Source organism: Castor canadensis, chromosome 5 (genome assembly GCF_047511655.1).
Source record: "Castor canadensis chromosome 5, mCasCan1.hap1v2, whole genome shotgun sequence".
Classification (NCBI taxonomy): domain Eukaryota; kingdom Metazoa; phylum Chordata; class Mammalia; order Rodentia; family Castoridae; genus Castor; species Castor canadensis.
The window spans coordinates 51,524,639-51,550,323 of record NC_133390.1 but is presented as its reverse complement, the minus strand read 5'-3'; positions in this window follow the sequence as shown (position 1 = coordinate 51,550,323).

Genomic DNA, 25,685 nt, shown 5'->3' with positions numbered 1-25,685 from the left:
GGGGAAAAAGGAACCCTCATCCACTGCTGATGGGAATGCAAGCTAGTGCAACCACTTTGGAAAAAAATTTGGAGGCCTCTTAAAAGTCTAAACATAAATCTGCCATATGATCCAACAATCCCACTCCTGGAGATATACCCAAAGGAATGCAACACAGATTACTCCAAAGGCACCTGCACACCCATGTTTATTGTAGCACTATTCATAATAGCCAAGTTATGGAAACAGCCATATGCCCCACTACTGACAAATGGATCAAGAAAATGTGCTATTTATACACAATGGAATTTTACTCAGCCATGAAGAAGAATGAAATCTTATCATTCTCAAGTAAATGGATGGAACTGGAGAACATCATTTTGAGCAAGATTAGCCAGGCTCAGAAGACCAAAAATAGTATGTTCTCCCTCATATACAGACTTTAGATCTAGAGCAAATACAGCAATGTTATTGGACTTAGGTCACATGCTAAGGTGAGAGCACATACTGGAGGTATGAGGATAGGTAGAAAACCCAAAACATGAAAGTGGTTGGTGTCCCCACTCCAGAGGAACTAATACAGAAATCTTAAAGCAACAGAGGTCAATATGAGAAGGGGATCAGGAGCAGTGAAAAGGTCAGTTAGAGATGAATCAACTTGGGATGTAACACATAACATGTGTTATGTCTTGTGTTTTAAATTTTGTTTATGTGTGTTTTAAAAAGTTTGATTCATTTAAGCATTTTAAAATTAATTTTATTGATTTTTAAAGAAATCAGTTGTGATGTTTCCTTGCCTAACTTATCCTTTTTGCTCTTTAAATCATTATTTTTCCTTCCTTTAACTTTCTTTGTTTTTCATTTTTTTCCTAATGTTTTTGTTGAACTGCTTATTTACTTTTAATTTTCCTTTGCTTAGTGAAACATTTTTAGACTATGAGTGGTCTGTTAGAACAATGATGTAGCTATGTTGAGTAGGATATTTATCAGATATGCTGTAGTCTAACATTTTTGGGGAGTATTTTTTTTAGTCTAAAATTTTGACTAAAAATTTCATATGGATGAAGTTTTCCTTTTGTTTCATTTTGCTTTTTGTTATACAAGCACTAGTTAATTGTGTATGGCCAGTGAATTTTTCTGTACTTAAACTTTGTGTAAGTTATTGTAGTTTTCTACAATAACTTTTTATTTTTGTAAATGTTTGATCAATTTTTGTAACTGTTTTGTGGGTCCAAGAAAAGGGAGACATTCTTTTTTTGGGGGGAGATGAAGAATTCAGTGGAACTATGAATCCCTTCATTGAATAAGTTAATTATGAGTTAATATTTGTACATGGAAGCAATGCTAGGAATCTCTCTGTATAGCTATCCTTATCTCAACTAGTAAAAATGCTTTGTTTTTCTTATTATTGCTTATATTTTCTCTTCAACAAAATTAGAGATAAGGACAGAACAGATTCTGCCCAGAAGCGAGGCGGGGGGCGGTGGGGAGAAGTGGGAAGGGATGGGAGGGCAGGGGGGAGAAATGGCCCAAACAATGTATGCACATGTGAATAAATAAATAAAAAAAGAAAGAAAAAGAAATTGCAGTTCTACTGCTGGTTAAAGTCAGATGTGTATAGTAATATACAGGCTGTATCAGTACATAAAGGACTTGTGACATTCAAGTCTTCCTTGCAACCCAAAGGATCTCCATCTCATCCCCAGAAAATTATTCATATCTTTCATATTTTGAAAATAAGTTTCTTAACATATTCATTGCATTTTGACAATGTAATAATTATTTTATTGAATATAAACTTTTTACATGCCAACACTGGACACATTCTTTGTGTAGCGCTCCTGGGGTTTGTATGATGTTTAAAAAAGTTTTTCTCACATTACATTTATAAAAACACTCACAATTTATTCTCAATCTTTTACATTTTAATTATGATTATATTTAAATCTTCATCCCCTCTAGAGTATATTTACACTAAGAAATGAGGAGAGAAATTATCTTATTTCTTTTTTCCAAATGGTTATATAGTTGTCTTGATTTATTTATTGAATAATTTATTATTTCCTTAATGAAGTAAAGTTCCACATTTATTAAAAATGAAATTCCCATGCATATTTTGTTTTACTTCTAGATTCTCTGTCCCTTTCATCCATACATATTTTCCTAAGCAAGCACCAAATAATTTCAGTAATAGTCTTAAAACATGTTAACTGTCTAGTGGAGCTAGTTACCCTCATTAATGGGGTTTGAGCTTAGGGTTTGAACTTTGGTAGGCAAGGGCTCTTTCCTCTTCAGCCATGCCTCCAACTTTTTTTGCTCTGGTAATTTCAGTAATTTATCTCCCCTTTTGCCTAGGCCAGCCTGGACCATGATCCTACTATTTTATGCTTCCTGCCTGAGCTGGGATGATAGGCTTTCACTACAGTGTTCAGCTGTTGATTGAGATGGGTTTTTGTGACTATTTGCCTGGGTTGATCTGGAACCATGATCCTCCTGATGTCAGTCTCCCAAGTAGCTAGGATTACGGGCATGAGACACCAGCGCCTGCCTTCCTTACTTCTTTTTATACAGAATTTTCTTAGCTAAAGTGTGCTCATTTGACTAGATAACCTTAGTCAGCATTAAGAGACATTATAGAATATTCAGTAGGTTACATTGATTTTGTAGGTTTATTTGTAGAAGAACTGACATCTTTGCAATATTGAATTTTATTCATATTTAGTTTTTTCCCCATTTTTATGATTGTACGTGGGATGTTTTCTTCCACTTAACTTTGAAATTTTTGTTTTTAAAAAATTAGATTGGTCTGCAATGTTATATTGGACTTCTGTTTGGCACATATATGTTTAAACTATTATGTACCTAATTATTAATTTTTGTGATGTGTAGATGTGTTATTCTTTGTAATAAGAATTTGAAAATTTGCCTTATGTTCCATGTTCTGGAAAAGTATTGCCTCAGAATGCTTCAAGGCATTGACAAAATTCATACTACCAATGCAATAATTTTATCCATATCTTAATATATATTTGTACACTATGTTCTCCTATGATTCAATCTATTTTCTTACATATAAATAAGAAATGGTTAAGCAACCTATTAGAAAATCCATCCAAGGGCATGAACCAGCATATCAGAGGAAGAGAGTTTAAGTGGGAAAGAGAGAAGGAGGCTCCAACCTCTCTTTTAACAAGATACCATTGTTCACCATTAGTTACTATGATAATATGCAATTTTATTGAAATTATGAGTAAACAATCTCCTGAATTTTTGTTAGAGAGCAGATGCTGATATAACTTTTGTAGAGGACAATTCAGAAACATCAATGTAGTATGCACATTTTCTATTTAGACAAGAAATCCTTCATGTCAGAATTTTTATTCCCTGTGAGTCACTATGCCAGGCTTTCCCACAGTATTTTTTATAACACATACATTTGTGTGCATATACACACACAGCAGGTCAGACAACCTAATGGTTTGTCAATAAAGAACTAGGTAAATAATTATAGTAAAAACACAAAATAGAATACCACAATCCCATTTAAAAAGAGATAGGTCTGGATGCACTGATTTTCAAGATATTCTGGCAAGTAAAAAAAGCAAAGTACAAAAGACTATGCACATAATTGTTTAATTTGTATAATCAGAGAAATATGGGATTGAATGAAGCTTGTATAATCCCAGTAAAATTCCCTTAAAAGAGCACAAAAGTTTTCCAAAAGCATGCGGAAGAAATTCCAGTATATAGTATGTGAAATAAAAATGAGAGTCAAAAAAAGAAATATTTTAACTTTACATTTTAAACTAATTACGTACTATTCAAATTTTTATTATGTGCATTATTTACTTTTTTATAATTTCAAGAAAAATGATTTAAGTAACAAAAATATTTTTAATTAACCCAGATTCCAAAAAGTGTTCTCAAAAACTAAATATTTTATTGCTCTAATCATTTGGATTAGATCCTTTGTCCTTCCAGGCATTCCAATTGTTTTTGAAATAAAAATAATTTATATCACAAGAACAAATACACAAATGCCTATAGGACTGTAATTTAAATGTTTTATGAAGTGAATTCTCAGTTGGTACAATAATATCTTCAAATTCACACTTGGCAATAAAAATATTTCCATGAAACAAAACACCTGAATTAAACTTCTAACCTTAGCTTCAACTTTCTACATCCATAAGTGAGTAAAAACTTCAGCAATTTTTCTTCTCTTTATAACATTTATCACCAACCAAAAACCCTAATCGTTCATAAGTCACACTTACACTTTGTAAAGCACAAAAATAATTTGATGTGTAACAACTCTGCAAGGGACTTATTAATGCTTCTTTCCCTAATAAATTCCCTGGGATGTATTCTTTACCAGCCAGTACAGCCTAACTTAACAGCACAGCTACTTCCTGTTTCCTTCCTTTCTTTAAGTTGTAATAATGCTGTTTTTATGTAGCCAAACTCCCACTGATTCTAATCAGTCTAGGCTTTGGTTTAGTAGCACATTACTGATAATATTTCTCAGACATTGCTTTTTCAATATAAAGCCATTTCATTCATCTCCTACTAGTAACGCTAAATTATGCCCAGGGGATATATTTCTAATAATGCCCCATTCTTTTCCCAAGCATCTATAACACTTGCAATGCAATAGTAATTTTCACACAATAAAAAGTAAATATGAGGAATTCAACTCTTTCTTGCTTTGCAGAGAACTCGGTTGAATGGGAGTTATTGCAAAATATATTCCCTCCAGGAAACAGCTTCCGTTATAGCTAACATCCTCCTAAAACCACGAACTGCCTTAATACCAAACTTACTCAAGAAACCCAATGATGAAGCAGAGCCATTTCTTCATAACATTAAGGTAGATGTTTCATTTCGTTAGAAGTTCATGTTTCTAAATTGTTAAGATGATCTAATAAATCCCAACATATGCATTGTTTTTATTGCTCTGATAGTGGTATTTGACTCTTAAGTGAAAATTTGCCCCATACTTGATTTTCATATTCTCTTTGATGAGCTGTGCTAAAATCCCACTGATTCCAAAGAGAAGCCTCCTTATAGAACAGATGTGTATCAGTGGGAATTAGGCAGACATTCTGAAGCCTATTATCGGGAATAATTTTGTCTAGGAAACAACACAAATAAATATCTCTATTCCAGGAAACTTTGCCCTACAAATGAATCTTTGTAACTGCCCATGGGGAAGAATACTGTTATCAATTGGTGAAACACAAATAAAGGAATTGTCTAGAACAAAGGGAAATTATGACCACATCCTCACCACAGTAGGCAATTTAGAAAAAATTAATGGGAATGATGGAAAGAAATTCAAAATAGTGAACTTACAAGGTGAGCCTGCTGGGATTCCTGAAATGTGCGCAATTGAGGAAGACATCCAAATCCCTTCCAACTCTAATAGGCTACGAGTTTATGATTTACAGATAACAGAGGTGTTTTAGAACTGCTTTGCTTGACTCCTAAACCAGATTGAAGAGGAGAGCCTAAGCATCCATTGTAATGACTTTGATGCCACCTTGAGGGACTGGGCCAGATAGTGTCAAGTTAGGGGAAAAGGGAAGGGAAGAAGGAGAGACATGCCAGAGGGGCAGGTGAAAGTCACTGAAAGTGTTTTCCATCTACTGAACACTTCACAAGAGCATTCCCATTTCTGTTCTCATAACAATGCTATGTGGAGTTAGAACAAGAATAATGCCTTTCACATCATTCCTTATATCAAGGAATCCAAGTCTCAAAAAGGCTAACTGATATGCGACACATACAGGCCTATTCCTGGGTTAAAGACTAGGTGAGATTTAAAAACGAAACTAAAAAAAATCAAATACCTAGGTGTAAATCTAACAAAAGATGTGAAAGACCTCTACAAGGAAAACTATACACTTCTGAAGAAAGAGATTGAGGAAGACTATAGAAAGTGGAGAGATCTCCCATGCTCATGGATTGGTAGAATCAACATAGTAAAAATGTCGATACTCCCCAAAGTAATCTACATGTTTAATGCAATTCCCATCAAAATTCCAATGACATTCATTAAAGAGATTGAAAAACCTACCGTTAAATTTATATGGAAACACAAGAGGCCACCAATAGCCAAGGCAATACTCAGTCAAAAGAACAATGCTGGAACTATCACAATACCTGACTTCAAACTATATTACAAAGTAATAACAATAAAAACAGCATGGTACTGGCACAAAAACAGACATGAAGACCAGTGGAACAGAATTGAGGACCCAGATATGAAGCCACACAACTATAACCAACTTGTCTTTGACAAAGGAGCTAAAAATATACGATGGAGAAATAGCAGCCTCTTCAACAAAAACTGCTGGGAAAACTGGTTAGCAGTCTGCAAAAAACTGAAACTAGATCCATGGATATCACCCTATACCAAGATTAACTCAAAATGGATCAAGGATCTTAATATCAGACCACAAACTCTAAAGTTGATACAGGAAAGAGTAGGAAATACTCTGGAGTTAGTAGGTATAGGTAAGAACTTTCTCAACGAAACCCCAGCAGCACAGCAACTAAGAGATAGCATAGATAAATGGGACCTCATAAAGCTAAAAGCTTCTGTTCATCAAAAGAAATGGTCTCTAAACTGAAGAGAACACCCACAGAGTGGAAGAAAATATTTGCCAGCTATACATCAGACAAAGGACTGATAACCAGAATGTATAGGGAACTTAAAAAACTAAATTCTCCCAAAACTAATGAACCAATAAAGAAATGGGCAAGTGAACTAAACAGAACTTTCTCAAAAGAAGAAATTCAAATGCCAAAAAACACATGAAAAAATGCTCACCATCTCTAGCAATAAAGGAAATGCAAATTAAAACCACACTAAGATTCCACCTCACCCCTGTTAGAATAGCCATCATCAGCAACACCACCAACACTAGGTGTTGGCGAGGATGCGGGGAAAAAGGAACCCTCTTACACTGTTGGTGGGAATGTAAACTAGTACAACCACTCTGGAAAAAATTTGGAGGCTACTTAAAAAGCTAGACATTGATCTACCATTTGATCCAGCAATACCACTCTTGGGGATATACCCAAAAGACTGTGACACAGGTTACTCCAGAGGCACCTGCACACCCATGTTTATTGCGGCACTATTCACAATAGCCAAGTGATGGAAACAGCCAAGATGCCCCACCACTGACGAATGGATTAAGAAAATGTGGTATCTATACACAATGGAATTTTATGCAGCCATGAAGAAGAACGAAATGTTATCATTTGCTGGTAAATGGATGGACTTGGAGAACATCAATCTGAGTGAGGTTAGCCTGCCCCAAAAGACCAAAAATCGTATGTTCTCCCTCATATGTCGACATTAGATCAAGGGCAAACACAACAATGGGATTGGACTTTGAGCACATGATAAAAGCTTTAGCACACAAGGAAGGGATGAGGATAGGTAAGACACCTAAAAAATTAGCTAGCATTTGTTGCCCTTAACACAGAGAAACTAAAGCAGATACCTTAAAAGCAACTGAGGCCAATAGGAAAAGGGGACCAGGAACTAGAGAAAAGGTGAGATCAAAAAGAATTAACCTAGAAGGTAACACCCACGCACAGGAAATTAATGTGAGTCAACTCCCTGTATAGCTATCCTTATCTCAACCAGCAAAAACCCTTTTTCCTTCCTGTTATGGCTTATATTCTCTCTACAACAAAATTAGAAATAAGGGCAAAATAGTTTCTGCTGGGTATTGAGGGAGTAGTGGGGACAGGGAGGGGGTGGAGTAGGTGGTAAGGGAGGGGATGGGGGTAAGGGGGGAGAAATGACCCAAGCCTTGTATGCACATATGAACAATAAAATAAATAAATAAATAAAAACGAAACTAAACATAGCTCTTCTTTTACAACCATATGCTATGCTACATAGGCACACTGCAACTGACAAACTGCTGGGAATGTAACAAGTGCTTAATAAGTATTTGAATGAATGAATGTTGTTCATTTTCAAAGTTTTTATTTATTAGCACATAATAGTTTTACAGGGGTATTCATTGTGACATTTACATATGTGCTCATAATACATCCTAATTAGATTCACTCCCTCCATCACATTCCATCATCGCCTCCCCCAGCTTCTTAGAACAATTTCAGATGGTTTCATTGTTCTATTTTCACACATAAATACAAAATAAATCCACAATATTTGCCCTCTTATACCCCTCTGTTTTCCCTCCCATCTCCCAGTGGTATCCATGAGACAGACTAAATTAAGGAAAGATCAGGACTCATAGAAAAATATATTACATCTTAGATTAACCATGCCCTGACTCTGGCCAGGAACCACCTGTGCCTTTCCCTACTCATTGATTTTGAATGGGAATTACCTGGCCCTCCCCCTCCCATAGGTTATCATAGGTTTTAAAAGCACCTGAAGAACAGAAACACACTCTCTACCACCAGAATCCACCTGCACCCACTGTGCCCTCTTTGTATTTCCCTTTCCTAACTTTTAATAAATCCCATTTATACACACACATTCTGCTTGGATTCTTCCATGCTGAAATGCAAGAACCAAGGTCTTCTGAAAACAATAGTTTGCCATCAACACCCACACCCAACAAGGACCTATTTTACCTTCCTGTCCTTTTTTTTTTAATGTATATTGATGTCAGGAGGGGTTTCACCTTGGTATTTTACACATGTATATATCATGTTTTAATTAAGTTAATCTCCTCTGTTACTTACTCTTTGTCTGTTCCCCTATTATTCAATAGCTTACAGTGTATTTTGTTGTACTATCTTCATACACAGATGAAATGTAGTTCAATATTTTTCACTATCATTTTCTTTCTCCTCTCTTGTGTCCCTATAGTCCCCTCAGATAGACCCACTAATACAATCATATTCTCTCTAGATGGATAGATGATAGATGACTGATAGATATAGACATAGATATCAAACACAAAGCCCTCAGTTCAAAGCTTAGTACCACCACCAATAATAATAATAATGTCAGCTCATTAGCATCCTTAATTCACTCTGGCATGGAACATATTCATAGGTTCTTGTGATTAGGACAGGAGTATCTTTGGGTGGTAGGGTGTAGGGCATTATTCTACCTGTTATATTTGACCAACTTATGCAGGCCACCTAGATGGTAGACTACTATCCTAATCATCTATAGATTGGCCTTCAGTTATAGATGATTGGTAATTGATGACTTATTGGATTAATAGCACCTCAGATGTTTCTTCTACACACACAAATGACAAGATTTTTGAATATTGGCCTGAGTTTATTATGTGAACTGTTCATCACTCTTTTATCAGTAGTTGTAAGATTGGTATGAATTTTAAACTATGTAGACTCAAACTTAGTATTTTGGCAGTGGTTCAGAGTGGTAAATACATAGCTATAATGTTAAGACACTTGCAGTAAACTAATAGTTTGGGTTGTGGCTCTTTCTGTTTTCTTTATAGTCAAATCACATCAGTCAACCTGACAATTACAGTATAGAAAAACTATCAACAAATCACTATGTAGGCACTTATTTTGAAAACACTACTTTACCCTTTCCCAATGTTCAAAGAAATCATGGGACAATGCTGAGATCTCTTCAAGTCCTAAGATTTTATGACTCCATAAAACCTTGAATGATGTTATGGACAGACTGCTATTGGGGTTCTTGCTTAACAGTCCCCCTTCTCTTGTCTGCCTTAATTTCCTTACCACAGTACTATCCCATACTTTAACTTTCAGAGAAACGAGATTAGCTGGTTAGTGCAGATTGCTTTTCTCCAGACAGTGTTGCCTTTCTTTGCAGCACAGGAGACAGAGAACCAAATTGTCACTCAGACACATAAGCAACCTGGACTTGCCTCCTGCCCTGCCCCAACTCCATCATTTCCTCTCTCTCAATATTCCCCACACATCGACTTTCTTCAACAACCTCCTTGCAACCTAAAATCAATCTAAACACTCGTCTCGAATGTATTCCTGACTATATTCTCTCTAGAATAAAATTAGGAAATCCTACAGGTTCATTTTTCTATGAATTTTTTCATCTCTAATGTCAGCTGCATCTGGGATAGCCAAAGCTCCTTGGTGGCCTGGAACTAAGACAGTTCCTGGAAGGTGGGATTTAAAAGCCAGAACAGTTCTTGGCCAATGGAGACACTAACTGCACCCTTAACAAGGCCCAACAATCTTTTCATGTCTCGCTTCATTTCTCATCCCCATTCCACACATTCACGTCCCACTACTGTCCTATACTCCCTCATACACATGACTTTTCCTTTCTTTACAGAGAAGACTAAGACCATCCAGCCACTTCATTCAAATTGAAAGAAGCCTATATAACAGAGACATCAACCAGAAAAAGCCAGGTTGACTGCCTGCAATGAGCCTGTATAAACAAACTGAGTTTAATGATTTTCTCACAGTCTATGAACTGGCCTTTAGCTTGTAGAGACAGAATGAGAAATATGATTTTGTTAACACACTGACTCTTATGGGTGGGTTCTCATTAATCATGTTCTTTAAGACTGATATTGTACACTAGAAAAACAATATATTCATTTATGAAAGACACCACCATTAGGCAGATACACTCATGTCAGCATGCCAGTGCATTCTCTTCCTGTGAACAAGTGACATGGAGGACCAAATTATCATCAGAAGGCCACTTTATTAATTTAAAAAATAGCTATCAAGCAGAATAGGAATCTGATCCATCAATCTGATTGGCACAGTATCCTTGAATAAATAGATAAAGGGAAGTCAAATGATCAAAAGATTATGCTTGTGAATATTAACCAGAAAAAGAACCTCAGAGAATCTTAAAAACTATCCTCCAGCAAAGGTAATGTGAGGTGCTTACACACATCAGGGGCAGTCACCTGGAGAACTGTGAAATGTACAATTCTACAGAGAATGAATTCATATGTTAGTATACAATCCACAAGGTCATTAATCATAGCCCAGATAGCATATTAAATATACTATTTGTTTTGGCTTATATATATATATATATATATATAATATATATACACTGGTAAACTATCCAGTGAAATATACTATTTGTTTTGGCATATATATATATATATATATATATATTCACTGGTAAACTATCCTGTATCAAGACTAAAGAATGATATTCTTTTTTAGGGATGTGTATCAACCCTTACTTTGTGTGCCTTAAATAATTTAAATTTGCAATTGAGAAGACCAAGAAACTCTTAATCTAATTTCCCGCTTGTCTCCTCTGGGATCTAGGTTCATTAATTCATCCTTTTGTGTGACATTTTGTTTCCCTACTCTATTGGCACATTACCCATGCATGGCCTATATGCAATGCTTAAGTCTTTCCCTGTGACCTTTAAGGCTTTCTTTCTTCTTATCACCCCTTCCTCTAAAACTCACATCCCAGAAAGAATGGTCTTCTTTTAAAAGAGTCCCTTACTCTGTACATTCACTACTCAACCCCCTGCTGTCAGGTCCCTGCCCATAATCAACAAATCACCAATCACTACCTACAAAGAAAAGTTAATTTTAAAACTCATCCTACCTTACCTCTTTATCAGCCACTCCCTATCTCCCACCTCTGCTCCCATGACATTGCTTACTCCTGGATTTACTCAGATCTTCCTGGTCATCCTTAATATCTTTTGCCAATTGCTCATCTTCTTCCAAACTGACATAATCCATGATTCTTCCCTTGACCCTCTCCTTAACTTACTCTACATCTTCTTTAGACCACTTCAAGCCTCTAACATTCATCTATCTATGTGTGATTGATTATGTGCCACATCTCTAGCTGTGGCCTCTCAGCACTCCATCCTGTGCATCCCACTGCCTGCTAGGCATTTGCATCTGGATGTCTCAAAGGTACCAAAGAGTTAACATGTATAAAATTTAAACTGCTTTTCTTATAAAACCATGCCTGTTCCCCTTCTTTCTCCTTTGCTTTTCATAAGTTTTCAGAGACTATACTATCTTCAACAATAGCAAATTTATCTGTTCTTACACTTGTCACTTACCCTTTGCCAGTCTCTAGACATCTTCTGTCATATCAAATAGCTGTGTAGGACTAGACCTAAGACAAAGCTAATGGTTATGCTCACATGTGGCTAACATGAGAAACTGTCATATACTTTTTCTGGAAACCCCAGGAGTTCAGGTTATCTTTGTTTGGTAATTCTCCTTTGAACCCACATCACAACAAATAAGCAGATAGTCACTTACCTCTTAGATCTCACAGATGTGAGTCACAAACAGATCTACCATGGCATTGAAAACAACAGAACACATTAAATTATCTGAGGTGATGTGAGGAGCAGACATATGTGACTCATTTTCTTGGAGGGAGGGATGAAAGAACCAAAGCAAATAAGGAATGTGCTCCAAAAGTCCCTCAAATATTCAAATTGTGACTCTTTTATACTCTTAATGTTACAAAAAGAATAAGACTAACATAACTGGCTTTTAATAATATCCTTAAACATTGGCATCTCATCTGATATTGTTTATGGGAAATTATACCTTATTTCTTCAGCCAAAATTTTCATTTTGTTATCCCATTATATTATAATAACCTTTGACTGGAAACTCTATCCCAGTGAGTTAAAACTAGAAAAAAATAATCTTAAATACCAAAAACTTTATTCACAAAAATATCCATGGGCACAACTCTACCAAAACCATGAAAAATTGAAAACTAACCAAATAGTCAATACAATATGGGAATGGCTAGGTAAATTATAGAAACCCCACTCAATATAACCCACAAAAATCCACTAATAATTTAGTTATCATAGAGAAATCCTTAGGCATAATGGTAAAATGAAAAAAAAGCCCAAAACTGAACATACAGATGAACAACTGTGAAAAAAAGGCCTGAATAGAAAAAATACATACATAAATAAATATAATGTTAATAGTTTTCTTCCTACAGCGATATTTTCTGTCATCTATTCTTTTCTTGCTCACTCACATGTTCTATGATAAGCATTTGTTACTTTCCTAAACAGAAAAATAAGGCAACATTTTAAAATTTATTCTCCTAAAATCCCACTCTATGCAATAAAATATATTTATCTCCACAGCAGACTTGAGGCCTGAGGTCATTTTCCTTGAGCAAAACCCCATGCTGGAGTAGACAGAAGCTTCTAAATTGAGTCATCCTCCTTCCTTATCCAAATAAAAAAGTAAACTGGCCACTAAATATAATAAACAAATAAACCCAATAGCTGGTATTGAGGCACTGAGCTTTCATCTCACTGCTCAGGAAGGGTGTTTGAGGAATAACTGAAAAAAACCAAAAGCTGAATATTCAACATTTTCTTAATCATAAAAGGTAGTTCTCTAAAGGCTGAAGAACATTGAAATTTTTACTTTTTAATCAGTGCACCAGGTAAGAAAACACCGCTCCAAACTGGTCGGCTAAAACCTTTGGCAATTAACCTGCCCATGTTTACCACTTTGCAGAATTAGTTTGCCTGCAAACCTCAATCTGCCGGGACTCTCACAACCTTTTAAATGTGAACTTAGCAAGTCTGAAAACCAGTCTTTTGGGCAGAATGTCAAGAAATAACTACTACTGTCCATTATATTTTGTCTTTCCTAATTGAGTTGCTGGGGACTTAGTTTGAGTTCTTAACATTTTTTAACTGGCATGTTTATTGATCCTTACTCTTCTTATGTGTATTATATATAGTCCTGGCATTCCATGTCAAAATGCTAAACTTTCTAACTTGAAACTCACCATCACGGTGGGTAGCTTTCTTAGGTTATTAGCAAATGTCACTAATGCAATGGAATAGCAAGTATTAAAATAAAATGTCTGTCTTTAGAAGTTCCTGATAATCTAAAATAGTAATTATATGCATTAATGATACTCTCTGGCAATGAAGTTCTTAATTTTTTTCAAATCTTAAGTGACCTTTTCTACAATTTTTTAGTAAAAATGGAAACAGCTGCAATTATACTACCAGGACCATGTTTTAATCATTCATCTTCTTTCAATCCAAACCAGTGGGAGACAGAAGAGAGAAAGTTCCAGAGTTCTTTAATTGGAGCTAATTCCTATCGACTTCTAGCAACATTGTCAAAGCTCAAAATAAAGTATAATAGGATGATTAATGCTTTAATCCCCTAACAAAAGAGTTGTGAGCCTGCTACTATTGCTCATTCCCGTCTCAGAATTTATCTAATTTTGTTTTCCTTGATTCAGAATGGTTGCCCAACAAAGTGCTTAATACTTATAGCAAGAGAAAATATGGTTTAGGAATAAAAGTGAAAAGACAGGGATTCTGTTAGAGTCTGAAAAGTTTTTGTGGTGCTGTAGTATCAACAAGAAAAGAAATTGCTGGAGAAAATCTTGTGGAAAATCAGAGTCTACCCTACTTTTTTTCTTCCATGCTGCAGAATTTGAGGAATTGGCTAGGTTCAGGCCAAAAAAAAAAAGAGATTTTGGCAGATATCCAAGGGATATGCTAGAGAAGCATATCTGTGGCCAGTTGATGGGGTAAAGCACCCTATTTTTCTTGTTAATGTTTAAATCTTTACAATCAGCTTACTAAGTCTACACACCCTGCTCTCCCGCACTATTCTTAAGGCAAGCAGCAGCCAGCCCTCATTTATATGAGACAGATGACAGGCAAGCTAGCAGAGATTTACTAGCATGCATTACAAAGAAGATTTTTTCAGTAGATTCTCAGCAGCCAAAGCCTGAAAAGAAGCTGAAAAATCTAAACTACACACAATACTTAATTTTTAAACTATACGTCATCTTATGGTACCATCACAGAAGCTAATTTCTTTGGGTATATTTTGGGTTCATTTTGAGAATAAAATCTCATGGTACTTAATGTTCTTGTTTCTCTGATTTAACAACATTTTGCATGAAAATAAATTAATTTCTGGCTTGGTAAAACTGCAGTCCAATTGATTCAGTCTAATTCCATTCAGTCCTCGGCATTTACATTGTGGGACTTTCCTTCCCATCTTTGGTCTCTGCTCCCCAAGTTGTAACCTTGATATAACCAGTTCTTTTCAAGCTAGTTTATCCTTTTAGTCTCCAAAAAAAATTCACCAAAAAATAAGAATAGTTTTAATTCTATTTATGCTTTCCTTTGCTCTTCAGAAAGAGCATATAACATAGCGTTTTCTCTCCTTTTTTTCTAAGAAGTCAAGGAAAAGAACTAAGAAAACTAAGCCAGAAAAGGCTCCCCAAAACAGGATTAGTTGAAATTTTATTCTGGTAAAATGAGTATTTTGCCATTTCTCCCTGGAATCCAAGGAGATCCTTCTCTGATTTCCAACATCATGGATTATAGTTTTGGAACATTTTCTAATTCTCTCCATTGCCAAACATCACCCTGTGCTTTTCCCCCAGACTGGCCTGGAGTTACCTGTGTGATAACATCAAAGTCATCCTCTGCAGTGGCACTGGTATTTCCTCTGGAATACTAAGAGAAGCAAGGGAGAGTGGTGCCAGCTTTTGCTTGGTAAGAAATGTTACTTTTACTTCATCACAATCTAATCAATAAAAACTAAAAAGGAAAGTCAGCAGATTGTCATTGAAATTAGACCTTCAATCAATGTTACCTCTTCCTCATAGTTAATAGTTTAAAAGCATTTTGACCTGTGATTCCTATTCTGGTGAATATAGGCTTGTGGTTAAAAAACTCCAGTTGTATATTTCTCCCTTCTGCAGATCTACAGAGCTCAAGATCCTCACTCCACTGCAGCAGCCACCACCACAATCCTGCTGCCTAATGAAAAATCCGAGGACACGGATGGCCAGTGAGGCATTATACAAGGAGCCCAAACATGGCAAGTCATGTGCTTGTCACAGTGGGTAGCCTGTTGTGATATTGAAGGCCCACTGAACTAAGTCCCTGTATCAAGAGCAGGCTAAGCAAAACCATGTAAGCATAATGACTGGTGACATTTCTGCCCTTTCCCTAGGTCTAAGATGGTTAAGGGCACAGGGTGCCATCTAAGATGCCAAAACAAGGCATAGATGGTACAATAAAACCATCTTTTAATCTGCTCTTTGCCACGGCTCGTTGATAAAGGAACATTGGGGACCTAAGGCAGGTATTTGGGATTTGTGGAGGAAAGAACACTAAAATTAGGAGGTATATACCTGTACATATTCTCATGAAAGGTCCAGGTATATAGCATAGTGAGAGTTCAGTGACTTGCCTGAGGCCATCTTAGCATCCTAGCACCTTATAATTAATATAAGATAACATTTCCTCTCACAGGCTTCATTCTTCTATTTGTGTTTTCCATTCGAAAAAACACTTCATAAGGGAAAGAATAAAAGGAATTAATTTTTGTTATTAAGAACATGGAGAGTACTTTTGAAATTATAAGTTATTTGTGATCATTTAACTACTTTTTCTTAACAACATCTTTGAAAGGATAATTAGTGTCTTCAACCTCACTGTTCAGAAAAGTAACTGAGACACTGAGATTTATAAATTGATGAACAAGACAGGACTAGAAAGAATGATCAATCTGATGAAAAATCTAAGTAATATACCAACAAACTGAAGACTATATGAATCTGAATATATTTCAAGAATTTTTTCTGATTTTAAAAGTCTCTGCATTTTTGAAGGTGTCATTTCTCAAATCTAAGACTAAGATCTGACCAATTCTAAAGAAAAAGAGGGGAATTATATGAATCATACTGCAATATTCTCCATCTAAAAATCTCCTTATTACACAGAAAGTGAAATGTTGCCTCTCTCCACCTTTTTTCATTTGAATAAAAATAAAATACCACTGAATAATTTTATTTTCCTCCTCTTCATATTCATTTGTCACTTCAATAATAGGAAGTACATTAATTCTTTTTTTTTATTTGATCCTGGATTTGTGACTACTGTGCTTATGAAAGAAGAAAGTTCAAAATGAAAATAATGTATTCTTTTTTGGCTGTAGCTTTTAAGTTCATAGCACCAAATATAAAAATATTACTTTCATATTTACTCAAATACTTTTTATATAAACAGGTAACAGAAATATTGCTAAGTTCTTTTTTATATAAATATTCTGGTTGAGAAGCAGAAATATGTCAATGGTGGTAAGGGAAAGAATAAACCTCTTGAAAAATCTTCCACCACAGGTGATAAAATAGTCCTTGCTCAGGCAGTTGAAAGAGAATGTACAAAATATAGAAAACACCCAAAGTCGAAGGGGGTGGATTCCTCCTTAATTAGGAATGGTTGCAATAGACCTCTTCTCCTTAACAGATCTCTTTTCCTTTTCTCTTATGAGGTTTCAAGATTTTTTCACCTTTCCTTGACCTTGAAAAGCTTGACATTTTGTTGTCAATAGATTTGTAATGTAATTGTTAGTTATCAAAATCATCTCGCTGAAAACTAAGTCAAAGCAATCATGCTTGAGGTTTTGTGCAGTTTTAGTAAGGAGCAGGACTTACAGGCCCAGGCAGGGACAGAAGCAAAGGTATTCTAGAAATCATTTACAGTGGAGCCTGACATAATCCCAACTCTTTCTTGTGTGTCATTTTGAAGGGCAGCATCACAAATACCCAACAAGTGCTAAGATAAGAAAGAGCAAGCAGTTCTGCCCGCCTGTACTCCCTGCTTTAAACCAGCTTACACCCCCACATAAGGAAGCTTCCTGAACAACACTGTGGACAAATTACTCCTGCCAGAAAGTCACCTGTGGCTCCCCATTGACAGTATAATAAAATTCCAAGCTTTGTTGTAAATATCCCCCATGTGTAATCTTACTCTTGCAAATATTTTTCTCCTGTCTCTCCTCATTGACATACTAACTATTCCTGGAGCTCCTCCATGCATTTGCCCAATGATGGTCCTTCCTGTGTGCTGTATTTCCCTCATGGCCTAGCTTGAGACTCAACTGCTCCACAAAGTCTTCCCCAATCCCTAATGTCAGAGTCAACTCACTTCTCTCTAAGTATCTATCTTTGCTATTCATTGCCACTCAGCATATGCTCTCCTGTCATACTATAAGATTATAACTTTAATATAACATCATTGAAAGCAAGGACTACATTTCAAGCATAATTTCTCCTGCATTTACCTTAGTGTCCAAAATGTGGAAAAGATAGTAATACAACATATTTTTAGAGGACTTTGGAGTGTACAAAACACTTTCATGGGCAGTCCTAAACATAACCAAGCCACAGCAACACAATTACTGGGCACCAGCCTTGCCCCATAAGGCTCCCAAGTCATTCATCCTCTGATGTCACTATTAATGCTTTGTCTGCATTTTCTAATGAGAACATTCAGACTCAGAGAAGTTGGTTTCCCAGTAAGTAAATCAGAATCTGAAGGGAAGCCCTGGTCTTCCAACTTCAAATTTAACAACACTGCCTCCGTGACAAGCACTCAGAACATTGTATGGATTTGTACTGTGACTATCAGCAATACCACCAATTCCAGGAAGTTGGTAGAGAAGCAAAGATATGAGGAAGGGGGTAGGGGGCTGGGTTAAGGACTGAACAGGGTGAGAAAAAAGTTCAGTAATATCAAAGATAGAAAATGAAGAAAAACAAAACAAATGATAGTTGCAACACTTAGAAGCTGCCAAATTCTAAGCCTGCCACTGACTAGCAAAGATGTTTTTAGCCAAGTCATCTCTCTAACCCTCAGACCATTTCTCTATAAAAAATGTAGCATAGAACAAAATGAATTTTAATGGCTTTTTAGCTCCAACATTGTATTATTACACGTTTATCCCCAGAAGAAGGTTATGTTAAAATTTCACTCCTGCCACTTTCTGAGACAGCATCAAACAACCTAGTAGCTTTCCATCTGTGTACCACATTTGTGTCCTTCATGCTGCCACACAGAAAGTTTGTCAATGTCTATCTGGAACTCAATCCCTATGCAAGAAGCCTTCTTCATCTCTCCTCCAAATTTTATCTGGTGCCCCTCACCTCACGTTCTTGGTCCCTCAGTCAAAAACAAGAGTCTACAGGCCTGTGAAAAATGGTACCACACTTCAGACCATCACCAATACCTAACCATGATGTATACCTACCAATCAACACCTAAAAATGAGAATGATTATTATTCAAAATGTCAGCAGGCATCAATTGATGTTGAAGCTGAAACGCCAAAGAATTATATTTCTCCTTTAGAATGCTTTTAAAGAGATAATTACATGCCTGGAATGCTTCAGATATATGCAGTCCTTCTTAAAGCAGGAGTATGGACTTAGTAGGCTATTATCTTCCATAAGTTCATTAGTTTAAATGTAAAAACAATATAAAACCCTGAGCATGAACACTGGAATGTAGCCAGAGTTAGCTATGTAACCATTCTGGATAATTCTCTTAATCTTCTCACACTCAATAATCCCATCTATAAAATAAGGAAAGTGGATGGGCACAAGAATTTTAAAGTCACTTACATGCATAAAAATCTATGACCTAGAGAGATCCAAGATGGTGACTGGGGCACAGCCGCAGACCTCCTGAGCTCCGTGAATCAGGGACTTTGCTGAGACACTGGAGACACACTTGGCTGAGGTAAAGCACCAGGGAGAGCTGAAACATCAGCACTCTGAACCCCTAGCTCGAGGAAGGCTTCTCCACACCGTGATTTACTAAAAGAACAGCCAGCGATGCATGCCAAGCCACGCCCCATAGGGCTACAGAGCCATTGCTCTGCAGGCCGTGGGATCTCTGATCCTTTGGCCCATTCCTCAGCCCCACCAAGGCCACGGTCCCCCAAATTCCTACCCCTCAGACCCACATGATCTCTGCTAGACTGAGCCCCTAAGGCTTGCCAAACCACCAATCCACACCATGATCTCTGCCAGGCTGCGCCCCCCAGGCCTGCACAGACCTGAATGATCTCTGCCGGGATTGTGATCCTAAAGCCTACCAAGCTGGCAATCCACAGACACACACAATCTCTACTCTGCAAGACCCAGGCCCTTCAGGCAAGCCAGGCCCACACTCCATACAGGATTTAGAGTGAAATGAAGAAAATGGATACCCAGATCCAGACTCCAACAAAGCAAAGATAAACTATACCAAGGAACACAATGAAGCACACAAGAACACTCTGAAAGAAGAAATCCTACAAGTAATTAATGAGAATTTCATAGAGATGTCACTAGACATGTTCAAACAAAACATATAGAAGGCACTCAAGAGATTGCAATATAAGAAAATTAAAGAATATGAGAAAATACAGAAACAAATAAACCTAAATAAATACCAAACTGAAACAGAATCACCATAAACAGAGAGAAAAAAGAATTAAGGGCAAAAGTTGACAATATTAAAGAGGAAGTAACCGACAATATGGAAAACCACAGAAAAAGAGAATGAAACAGAAATACAAAACAAAATGGAAGGCCATTCCAGCAGAATAGAACAAAGAGAAGACAGAATCTCAGAACTTGAAGATGAAATGGCAATTAAAGGAAAAACTAAAGAACTATTTCCTAAACAACTCAAGACCTGTGAAAAGAAAATGCAAGAATTCACTAACTCCATCAAAAGACCAAACCTGAGAATCATGGGCATTGAAGAAGGAGAAGAGGTGCAAGCAAAAAGAATGCATAATATATTCAACAAAATAACAACAGAAAATTTCCCAAATCTTGAGAAAACTATGCCCATTCAGGTACAGGAAGCCTCCAGAACACCGAACAGCCCTGACCAAAACAGAACTACCCCATGACATATTATCATTAAAACAACAAGTACAGAGACTAGAGAAAGAATATTGAAGGTGGTAAGAGAGAAAAAACAAATAACATACAAAGGTAAACCCATCAAAATGACAGCAGACTTCTCAACAGTAACATTAAAAGCAAGAGAAGCATGGAGAGAGGTCTTCCAAGCACTGAATGAAAATAACTTCAATCCTAGGATATTCTACCTAGCAAAACTATCATTCAAAATAGATGGAACAATAAAAGTCTTCCATGATAAGCAGAAACTAAAACAATATATGACCACCAAGCCACCACTACAAAAGATTCTCCAAGGAATTCTGCACACAGAAAATGAAAGCAAACAAAACCATGAAAGGGCAGGCAGTACCAAACCACAGGAGAAGAAAAGGCAAGAAAGTAGAGAGTAAAACTGATTCAGCTACACACAATCAAACCCTTAATCAACAAAAACAACTACATGACAGGGATCACCATGTATTTATCAATACTGACACTGAATTGTTAATGGACTAAATTCCCCCATCATAAGACACCAATTGGCAAGCTGCATTAAAAAGGAAGATCCAACAATCTGCTGCTTACAGAAGACCCACCTCATCAACAGAAATAAGCACTGGCTGAGAGTGAAAGGCTGCAAGAAGATTTACCAAGCCAATGGTCCCCGAAAAAAGGCAGGGGTAGCAATACTTATCTCAGACAAAGTAGACTTCAAACCTACATTGATCAAATGAGATAAAAGACACTCCATACTAATAAAAGGGGAAATACACCAAAAGGAAATAACAATTACCAAACTATATGAATCCAATGTCAATGCACCCAATTTCATCAATCATACTCTGAAGGACCTAAAAACATATATAAACTCCAACACAGTGGTAATGGGAGACTTTAATACCCCCCATCACCAATAGATAGGTTATCCAAACAAAAAATCAATAAAGATATCTTAGAACTAAATTACTCCATAGATCAAATGGACCTAGCTGATGTCTGCAGAATATTTATCCAAATTCTGGACAATATACATTCTTCTCAGCAGCCCATGGAACCTTCTCCAAAATTGATCATATCTTAAGGCACAAAGCAAGCCTCAGCAAATACAAGAAAACAGAAATAATCCCATGCATTCTATCTGACCACAATGCATTAAAACTAGAAATCAATAATAAAAACAGCAGTAAAAAACATACAAACAACTGGAAGCTGAGCAACACATTGCTCAATGATCAATGGGTCATTGATGAAATAAAAGAGGAAATTAAAAGTTTCCTGGAAATTAATGAAAATGAAAACACGACCTACCAGGACCTATGGGACACAGCAAAGGCAGTCCTAAGAGGAAAGTTTATAGCCATGAGTGCACATATCAAAAGGACAGAAAGATCTCAAATCAATGACCTAATACTATAGCTCAAACTCCTAGAAAAACAAGAACAAGCAAATCCCAAAATAAGCAGAAGGAAAGAAATAATTAAAATAAGGGCTGAAATCAATGAAATAGAAACAAAAATAACCATACAAAGAATCAACAAAACAAAAAGCTGGTTCTTTGAAAAACTAAGTAAGATTGACAGACCCCTGGCAAACCTGACTAAAATGAGGAGAGAAAAAACCCAAATCAGTAAAATCAGAAAGGCAACAGGGAGATAGAAACTAATAGCATGGAAATCATCACAGACTACTTTGAGAACCTATACTCTAATAAATTTGAAAATCTTGAAGAAATGGACAGATTTCTAGATACTTACAACGACCCAAAACTGAACCAAGAGGATATTAATCACTTGAATAGATCTACAACACAAAAAGAAATTGAAGCAGCTATCAAGAGCCTCCCAAAAAAGAAAAGTCCAGGACCTGATGGATTCACCGGTGAATTCTACCAGACCTTTAAAGAAGAACTTATACCAACCCTCCTTAAACTGCTCCACAAAATATAACAGGAAGGAACGCTTCCTAACTCATCTTTGAAGCCAATATTACTCTCATCCCAAAACCAGAAAAAGACACCTCCAAAAAGGAAAACTATAGACAATTTCCTTAATGAATATCAATGCAAAAATATAATCCTTAATAAAATAATGGCAAACCAAATCCAACAACACATCAGAAAGATCATATACCATGACCAAGTAGGCTTCATCCTAGGGATACAGGGGTGGTTCAACATATGCAAATCTATAAATGTAATGTTGCACATCAATAGAAGCAAAGACAAAAACCACTTGATCATCTCAATAGATGCAGAAAAAACCTTCAACAAGATCCAGCACCACTTCATGATAAAAGCTCTAAGAAAACTAGGAATAGAAGGAATGTACTTCAACATTGTACAGGCTATATATGACAAACCTACAGCCAACATCATACTTAATGGTGAAAAACTGAAACCATTTCCCCTAAAATCTGGAATAAGACAAGGGTGCCCACTATCACCACTCCTATTCAACATAGTACTGGAATTTCTAGCCAGAGCAATTAGGCAAGAAGAAAAAAATAAAAGGAACACAAATGTAAAGAAACTGTCAAAATATCCTTATTTGCAAATGATATGATCCTATACCTTAAAGACCCAAAAACTCTTAGACACCATAAACAGCTACAGTAAGGTAGCAGGATACAAAATCAACTTATAAAAATCATTACCTTTTCTATACACCAACAACAAACAAACTGAGAAGGAATATATGGAAACAATTCCATTAACAATAGCCTAAAAAAAATCAAATACCTAGGAGTAAATTTAACAAAGGATATGAATGACCTCTACAAGGAGAATTACAAACTCTGAAGAAAGAGATTGAGGAAGACTACAGAGGATGGAAAGATCTCCTGTGCTCATGAATCGGTAGAATCAACATAGTAAAAATGGCTATACTACCGAAAGCAATCTACATGCTTAATGTAATTCCCATCAAAATCCCAATGACTTTTATCACAGAGATTGAAAAATCTACCCTAAAGTTCATTTGGAAACACAAAAGACTGTGAATAGTCAAGGCAATACTCAGCAAAAAGAGCAATACTGAAGGTATCACAATACCTGACTTCAAACTATATTACAAAGCAATAGCAATAAAAACAGCATGATACTGGCACAAAAACAGACATGAAGACCAGTGGAACAGAACAGAGGAACCAGATATGAACCCACACAACTACACCCACCTCATTTTTGACAAAGGTGCCAATATAAGATGGAGAAAAGACAGCCTCTTCAACAAATGTTGCTGGGAAAAGTGGTTACCAGTCTGCAGGAAACTGAAACTGGATCCATGTCTATCACCCTGTACTAGTATCAACTCAAAATGGATCAAGGACCTAAATATCAGACCTGAAACTCTGAAGTTACTACAGGAAGGAGCAGGAAACACTCTGGAACAAATAGGTATAGGCAAAGACTTCCTCAATAGAACCCCAGCAGCCCAGCAACTAAAAGAAAGTATGAATAAACGGGACTTCATAAAAGAAACTAAACTCTCCTAAAATCAATCAACCAATTAAGAAATGGGCAACTGAACTAAACAGAATTTTCTCAAAAGAAATTCAAATGGCCAAAAAAAGCACATGAAAAAATGCTCACCATCTCTAGCTGTTAAGGAAATCAAAACCTCACTAAGATTCCACCTCACCCCTGTTAGAATAGTCATCATCAAAAACACCACTAACAACATGTGTTGGAAAGGATGTGAGGAAAAAGGAACCCTAGTCCACTGCTGGTGGGGATGCAAGCTGGTGCAACCACTCTGGAAAAAAATTTGGAGACTTCTTAAAAATCTTAACAGAGACCTGCCATATGATCCAGCAATCCCACTCCTGGGGATATACCCAAAGGAATGCAACACAGGTTACTCCAGAGGCACCTGCACACCCATGTTTATTGCAGCACTATTCATAATAGCCAAGTTATGGAAACAACCAAGATGCCCCACTATTGATGAATCAACCAAGAAAATGTGGTACGTGTACACAATGGAATTTTACTCAGCCATGAAGAAGAATGAAATCTTATCATTTGCAGGTAAATGGATGGAACTGGAGGACATCATTCTGAGCAAGGTCAGCCAGGCTCAGAAGACCAAAAATAGTATGTTCTCCCTCATATGCAGACTTTAGATCTAGAGCAAATGCAGCAATGTGGTTGGACTTGGATCACATGACAAGGGGAGAACACATACGGGAGATATAAGAATAGGTAGAAAACCCAAAACATGAAAGCATTTGATGTCCCCACTCCAGAGGAACTAATACAGAAACCTTAAAGTGACAGAGGTTAACATGAGAAAGGGATCAGGAACCAGTGTAAAGATCAGTTAGAGATGAATCAACATGGGTTGTAACACATGGGTACACGAAAGCAATGTTAGGAATCTCTCTGTGTAGCTATCCTTGACTCAACAAGCAAAAACACTTTGTCTTCATTATTATGCTTGTGTCTTTTCTTCAACAAAATTAGTGATAAGGGCAGAACAGGACCTGCCTGGAACTGAGGGGGAGAGGGGGAGGGGAAGGGAAGGGGCAGCGTGGAGCAATGACCCAAACAATGTATGCACATGTGAATAAATGAATTTTTAAAAAGCCATGCTAGAATTTTAAAAAAAAAAAGAGACTAAGTTTCAGTTAAGTAGTAATATGAACACAGTTAATAAATGATAAGCCTCTATGCATAACAAGCTTACTTGGAATTTTGGTTTATTAAAATTATTATTCCAGATGTCAACAGACAAATATCAGAAATATATTTTTCAAGTATTAATTACTATTTTTTTCAGTTTGGTAAAAAGAAAGTATTTAGTAGAATTTTTCAAATGAAAATCAATCCATATGTATTTAATTCAAAAACCTAGCCTTTGAAGAATGCTCACTTTATTGGAACATACAAAGGGAAAATTAAAGCCTGGGAATATAACATACTTGGTCAAGACCATACAGCTACTTTGTGCAAGATCTGAAGTAGAACTCAGGTACTTTCCTTTTTGCCTCATGCCCTTTTCATTATACTA